Source organism: Temnothorax americanus, unplaced genomic scaffold (assembly GCF_048541705.1).
Source record: "Temnothorax americanus isolate GAGA-0224 unplaced genomic scaffold, ASM4854170v1 Scaffold17, whole genome shotgun sequence".
NCBI lineage: Eukaryota > Metazoa > Arthropoda > Insecta > Hymenoptera > Formicidae > Temnothorax > Temnothorax americanus.
Genome location: NW_027509307.1, coordinates 2,209,140 through 2,217,252, shown reverse-complemented (window position 1 = coordinate 2,217,252; position 8,113 = coordinate 2,209,140).

Sequence of the window (8,113 nt, the reverse complement as noted above, 5' to 3'; positions counted from 1 at the left end):
AAAAATCGTAACATATAAATGTATTGTTGCAGATAAAATGAATTTGTCGATAAAGGTAATTATAGCATAGGAACATTCCGCCTTGTAGAGATGAATGTGTGCGTCAGTAGCGCGGCCGTACGCGCGATTCCGCTAATTGTCGACGAAGGCGTGACACCATTCGTTATCCCCGGTCGAGAATCTCGTACGTCCGTAGCATCTTCGTTATCATTGCGAAAAGTTCATGGCATTAATGAACGATGTTAATAATGGTAGGTCGCGATTCTTTCGTCATGGCAACGTCAGTACGTACACATACATTTCTGTAGACACAACAATGATGCTGATAGTATTCATGATGACGTTAATAGTAATTACTACAATGTTTCGTGCGGTTGCCCATGCCACAGTGTCGTGGCAGTTGTCAGATCTTGACATTGTCAGAATAAAAAGATCTTCAGAGTCGAAGACTTACCACGAAATATTACTTTTGTATGTGTATTTATATTTCTCTTATCATGTTTAATAAAATAGTATCTCATACACTTATTGAAAATGTTTAATCTGATATTAGCATATAATAAACTTGATTCATGAATTGTATATATACTGTTAGTTCTTTCCATGTTGCATGTCAATTAATCATCATATTAATTTTTAAAATTGATGAATCAAAGTATACATCCGATACAGATGAAATTTTTTTTTCAGAACGGGAAGATTTCCACCTGATCAAGTGATCCAGGTTCTTCCCCTCTCGCGCTTCGAATTTTCTCACCGCGACGCACACACTCCCCACTCAAAACTACGTTCGTATCCTCTTTTACCTCCCACTTAGAGTCAATGATGACGTCTCCTTTCACTAGCTCTTGAATGCTTACGTACATTCGTACCTCCGTATTACTGAAGTTGGAAGTATGCACGCGTCTGTGACAAATCGGTTGTACTTCCGAAAGGATTTTCTCAGAATAAACACCGGATTCTCGGTGCGAGATAGGATTCCGACTGACAAATATTTTCGAGGAATCTAGTCTAATATGTGGTCCAGATGTGGTTATTTATAATTAGACGGAAAGATTTAGGAGAGATTTTTAATTAATTATTGTGGTGGAGTTAATTATATATAACACACGTGCTCTCGAAGTTGCGTAATATGACAAATTAATTATAATAATTGTACGGATAACCTTCGAGACAATAATATAGAATGTATGTTTCTCCATTATGATTGATCATTAAATGTAAATTAAAAATCTTATTAATGAAGATTACTTTGTTGATGTAAAACAGTTTTGATAAGAATTTTTAATACACATATATTATATATAATATAGTTTCCGACTTGTGTGTGTGTGCATCTCGAAAAAGTGGCGAGCGAACTACGCGAGGCTTGTAAATTTGAAGCCCTTGATTGCATCACCTAACGTAATAAATCAATAAATAACGCAATAGATTTTCTATCAAAGTTCCTTAAAATCGTATTAGATTTTTTTCGAGAGGTTAGCCCCCTTTTATCAAATTTCTGATATCATCCGTTTTTAACAAATGTTGTCAATTATTGGCACTTCTTATATTATCTTACTAAAAACTCGCTAAGATAATAAATAATTTTATGTCTAGTTTCGTCAGCCATAATGAGTTACGAAAAGGTTTTGATACTATATTCAAGAAAAGATCACATTTATCATGTCACGATCTGGAATTTTTTGAATTGAATAGAAAGAATATTAGAAAACTCGACATAACTTATAAATTATGGCGATTAAATGGCACCAAAAATAGCATTATAAATACGACACACCTGTCTATCCGGATTAAACCGCGAGAATTCTGAAGTAATGGATTAGAAGGATATATTTTTGAAAAAAATGAAAAGAATAAAAATCACAAAAGAAAAAAGAATCGTTACAAATGGTACCGTATTACGTCGTCTCGGTCAATTCTTTTATTTAGCATTCACCGCTACATATACCTGCCTGCAGTCTTTTTATTGCCTTATAACTCAGATTTCCCACAAAATATATTGACTCTACAAATAATATTGACATGGCTAAGAATTCTTATTTTTTCAATGTTTTCTAGTGCTTTTTTTTATATAAAATAAACTTTTTTAAGTTAATCAACTAATTTACCTTTTTATTGAACTTTTTAAATGTGCTTTTTTAAAATAAAACAACGTTTTGTTAATTTTGTAATTATTAGTTTTATGAAGGATGTGTTGATATGTAGTGAACAAGTTGTTATTCGTGAACAAAATGAAAACTGCTGCACGACTATCGACTATGTGATACTAACTATTGCTTACATAAATAAAATCGGTAAAAGTCACGAGTTATTTGATAAAGCAACATGGCACATGGCATTGATACCGAAAGTGTCATGAATAAATGACCTAGATTAACACGGCGAGAGATATTATTATAGACAAATTAAATCGATGAGAAGAGAATATAGAATTTCTCGAGATTTGTATGTCTGTGTGTGTGTTATGTACGCGCGCGATGAATGCTATTTAATATTTAAATACCACTTTAGAGTCACAAAAAATAAGATTCTTATATTTTATATTCTTCTTGAAATTGTTCATGTCAATTACGTATTAACATATACTAAAATTAAGTAAAATTATTAAAAATTTTAATAATATTAGGAATAATATTGTATTTTTGTATTATTGTTTTACATACAGTACCTATATTTTTTTGTTGACCAATATATTTAAATAATACAATATACGAATATTGACAAAAATATATTTAGGTACTGTTAATTTTTCATATATTTTTTGTGTAGTTTATTATATCCAGAGTTTACGAGTATCTTGCACATAATTTTGCATATTTAGTTAATGAAAAAGCGTACATGGCACGAATGGGACATCGGGAGACGCATTTTAATTTGAAGAATGCTCTACGTGACTGTCCTCACGGTTTTGTCTATCAATTTGTGAAATAACAGATCACGCATTATGCAAAGCTACTACGCGCTTGTAATACGATGTGATGGAGAGAACAGTACAGAGAAAGATGATGTGATTAAAAACTGCGTGGATACTACGTAAGACTTTCGAACGCGTGTACGCGTCATATCATGTGAGGGAGTGACTGTAAAAAATTATCCTCGATAAATAACACGCTGAAATTATTTCTCTCTTGCTAATTAAACTCAAATATATATATAATTTCTATTATTAAATATCATTAAGATCTTTATGCTAATTGTCTGTTATTTATCCTATTATTAATCTCTATATATTTAAGCAGATAAAAGATTAAAACTCTTGGAATTCGATTGACGTTTAATCCACATAAAAAATACTTCCTTTATATTTTGCCTACATAAAATGTATTATTGCACCTTGCTCTACCATTTTTTATTTATCGCATGTGATACGGCGCCGGCGCGTCCCTTTCTTCGAATGTACGTGATTTCCTAATGAAAATGCAAGAATAACATCGCGCCGTAGGATATCGAAAATGTAGATAGTGTACTTGAGGAATTTTCAGATGAAAATATTTTTTGCACTAGGCGATCTCAATTGAATTTTGATATATTATCATCCTGAGAATCGCAATATTTAAACAACAAAATTCTGCATTCTAAAGTAATTATTTTCATCGCTAACTTTCTATCACTGTTTGTTATTATATCCTATATCTTATAGAACTTTTATAAATAAATACAGCAAATATTCTCGATTTTGGAAATATTACGCGGATATTTATTGTAGGCACAAATAATACACAGATATAGTAAAGATGGTAAATGATTAAAAATTCTATTATTCAGATTGGTGATTTTATTCCTGATTCTCTTCGCGCAAATCGTGTTTGTCCTAAGTTGTAGCTTCAAAAAATGACACTAATCGTCTAAGATGGATGGGTTCATGTTTTAAGAAATCGACCGTGATTCGTGACGACAATACCACATATATTTCTTCTCAGTAATATGCATGCGTTTCCTTCCGTTTACGACGGGGCATGAGAGTTAAGTGGTGACTAGACCGAGTTTACGCAGAAAACACACGCGGTCGCGTGGCCCGCAAGAAAAAACAGCTGTAATGAGAGCCAAGCGGAAGGTCCTGCTTAATTAATGAGTCAATGTGATCATTGTTTCGTTGGAAACGCACGCGTTTTCTGCCGAAAATGAAGTGCGCGATGCGCGTACGCGGGCCGCGTGTGACGAATCTATCCTTGCCGGGTTCTACAAGATTGACACATAGGACTCGTTACTTATGGAAATTAGTCTAATTTTGTATCGCGGTTGGCCATTATGCTCGTAGTCACGCATCAACGCGTAATGCCCATCATCATAACCGATAATCACTTCGATGGAAATACAAGAGGAGAATCGCGGGAATTGCGCGCGAACGAACACGTGCGCAACATAGATATCGAGATATTGTTTTTCAAGGTAAAAGGGCTCAAAACTGTGTAATGTAAGTATATATCGGTTACAGGTGTATTCTCAGCCGTATATGCTCCAATCACTTGTCACGAAAAAGAAGAAAATTTTCTTAGTGGAATCTGGAGCTATATGATTATGATTAATTGCAATTATATGTTACGTGTATATATATATATATATATATATATATATATATATATATATATATATATTATATATGATATACATTAATTGATATTGTGAAATATGACATATTTGCGAAATATTAATTAAACTTTATATTTAAATAAAAAATACCTAAAATGTATTAATTAATAACGCTTTGCAATATTTGCAAAAATTTATAGTCCCGCCGATTCCATATGGATTTCAATTACATTATGCAGATTTTATTGGCAATAGTGTCTAAAAATAATCACATATTTGTTCGTGTACAGATTTTTTTATTAGATATTTAGCCGGATGGCAAAATCTTAGGATGTATTTTACATAATTAAAAAAAAAACAATCTTTTGAAATTATTTAATTGTATAATTTAATTGTTTTTTTAAATCTTATTTCGGATTGTAATTGGTAAAACTTAAATTCAAAGTCATAACTTCAGGTATTCGAGTTTAAAAAAGTGAATGCAATTGAATAGATCGTGCTTTATAATTTATAAATATCTAACGATGCTATTGTGCTTTTAGACGATATATTACCTGCTTTAAAAAGAATTGAATTTTGAAGAATTTTACTTTTTGTGTATAGAGTGTAGCATAAAACTTCTTTTGACAGATACTGACGAAGCAGCGGAGACATTTAGGAGACCTAGAAAATTGAAGGCTAGAAAAGAATAAAAGTATAATGAGCTAATGTAATATATAAGACATATGTTAATGTGCTTTTTTAGCCTGATCCATTTGTTCTTGTCTGAGTGACGTGCGGCGATCCTATACTCTGGCATGAAATACGCAATGGAGATGAAATGTGACAAATGTCTGCAATTTTCCGACGGTTTTATACATTTTCAAAAATGGTTTAAGGCGGGTTTTGAATCCGTCTTTTGAAGTACTTTGTCCTTTATGTTGTTTCGACAGTTTGTTAAATTTAAATGAATAGACAAATATTTATGAATGACGAAAATTTTTCCGGTCAAGACAATTCTCGTATAAACAACGGTATAGCGAAACTTTCCCACGCACTTTGATTTGTATGTTTTAACCATTCTTATTTTTCAGTCAGGAAAATATCGTTCTACAGTTTAAGCAAAGAACAACCGGTTAAAAGCAAATTCTACTAACATTAAGCAAATTCTGCCAAAAAATGCTTCGTCGATTTAAAAACGGTGATTCCAATTGGATTTCTGATATTATTACAGGAATGAGACCTAAACCTATCAATATGATCCAGAAACTAAACCGTAATAGCCTGTTTGAGTTTTTCCTGATAAAATTTTGTCAGTGAAAGTGAAATAAGATTAAATCTTAGTTTGAAAAACAAGTAACGCTAATGTTTGTAGAAATAATTCCAGCAAAAACGAAGATGTATAAAGTGTCAAAGAGAGTAATTCGAGACAATATAATGGTTAAAGGTACGAATTTTCATTGGTATGTGTTTCAAAACTTTATTAATGATTCTCGTATAGCCAGTAACTGACTAGGAATCTAGTTAAATTAATTTCCATCGCATAATATGACATATAATTATTGATATTTTGCACATTATAAAAATAATTACAAATACATACTCTTACTTGAATATTATTTTGGGTATTTATATATGCAAATTTCTTAATTTTAATTTTCTTATTTTTCATTTTTGATTTTCAATTTTTTTATTATTGTCAAATGTATACAATGGATATATTCCCGAAAGAAACAAACCAAAATGTAACGAGCAATTGATCAATAATGACCAGATTTCTCTCTCTGAAAAGTTTAGGTAGAAAATTAAAAACTTGAAATTTATAGAAGTAAAAAGATTAAAATTAAGAAATCTATATATATATATAAACACATAAATAAATTCAAGTAAGAGAACATGTATTTGTAATTGTTTTTATAATATGCGAAACATGAAATAATTCAATGTTATATTACGCGATGAAAATTTGTTGGAGGGAAATTTACACAAACAATTTAGTGTAAATTTAGTATCTTTCTAACAATTAGTGTCGCCGATTCTTATATAGCGTTCACTGCAACGTTAATCATAGTTTTAATTAAAATATGTGAGGTTAAATTTATTCAAAATTATACTTATTTTTACAATTAAAATTGTTCTGTATATTAATTACATATTATATTGTATGCAATTTTAATATTTTATTTCTACTTCCTCAAGATTTATAATAGCAAGGTAAAGTATTCATAAGAATGGCTTATGTCACGATTATTTACATATTTGGCGTGGCGCTCTGGATCTCGTGTATGAATCATTAACTCTAAAAGCAACAATGTTTGCAAGGTTTGAGTCACTAACAAAGCAACTAATAAGGTAACATGTTACAATCAAACCTTGGCTATACTTATCATATTCTATGTACATTTTAAGTTACAATAATTTTTAAACTGTGAAATTATTATTTATAATATTATAGTATACAAATTTTAGTTTTATGTTTCCTAAAATAGTCACAAGTTCAAATATGTTATTTATAACTTAATATACAAACAATTAAAAATAAACTGATGGTACATATAAAAAGAAAGGTATAAATGTCTCTTAAATGTAGGTATTATTTATGTGTCAATTGCAAATTTTGTTCACAGCCAGATCTATAAATTATTGATTGCAAAGAATCCGTTACATTTGATGATGAGGTAACAAACGTTATCAGAGATAATATAGGCTCACGCATTGTGGCGTTCGCGCGATGCAGTTCATTGTACTCAATCGAGTACGGTAATCTCGCGGAGGAGAATACAAGAGCATCTCAAGCCGCCAACCGGTTAGGATTTTGCGCGCGGCATTACGCGAGCAAGCGCATTCGAAGCGCGTACGAATGCGCGCGCTAAAAAACGGCATTTAACCGTCCGAAGTGGAAAAGACGGGGGTAATTTTTTGATGGAAGCAATTATCGATTCGTGTGGTCCCCGTGATGGCAGCGGTTACAAAAAGCGGATAGAGACATCACATTCCAATGGTGCAGAAGGTATGCCGGAACATCGATAGGTCCTTCGATTTTCGTTACCTTGCTAACATTTATGTATAGGGACCACCCAAGGCTTTTCTATTGGAGCAATATTTAATGCTTGTTTGTGAGGATGCATTTTGTGAAAATCCGAAAAATTCATGAATTAAACGCCAAAAAAAAGGACAAAAGTTTTACAAAATCAGTTTTACGACGTTTTCAAGTAGTATAATACCTTACCAACAATATTTATCCACAGGCCTTAGGACCCGTATAATTAAGTGTGAAGAAACCTGTGACAAAGGTTTAAGATCGTTGCATAGAAAATGGAACGACCAAAATGCTTTAAGAGACCGCGCGTTAAACAACAATAAAATGTGAAATTGTCGTTTGTTGCAAAATGTTGATCAAAAAATGCTATTAATTTTTCTTATATTTACAAAAATTCTACGGGGTCATTAATTTTAAAATATACCGTCAGAAATAACGAAATAAATTCGTATCTGATTTATTATTTTTTTTATTTCACTGCGTATATCGAAAGAAATCATGGCTTACCATTCTGAAGAGGGCGGGATTTGAAAATTTCTCGGCACGCGATATCAGCAGTCA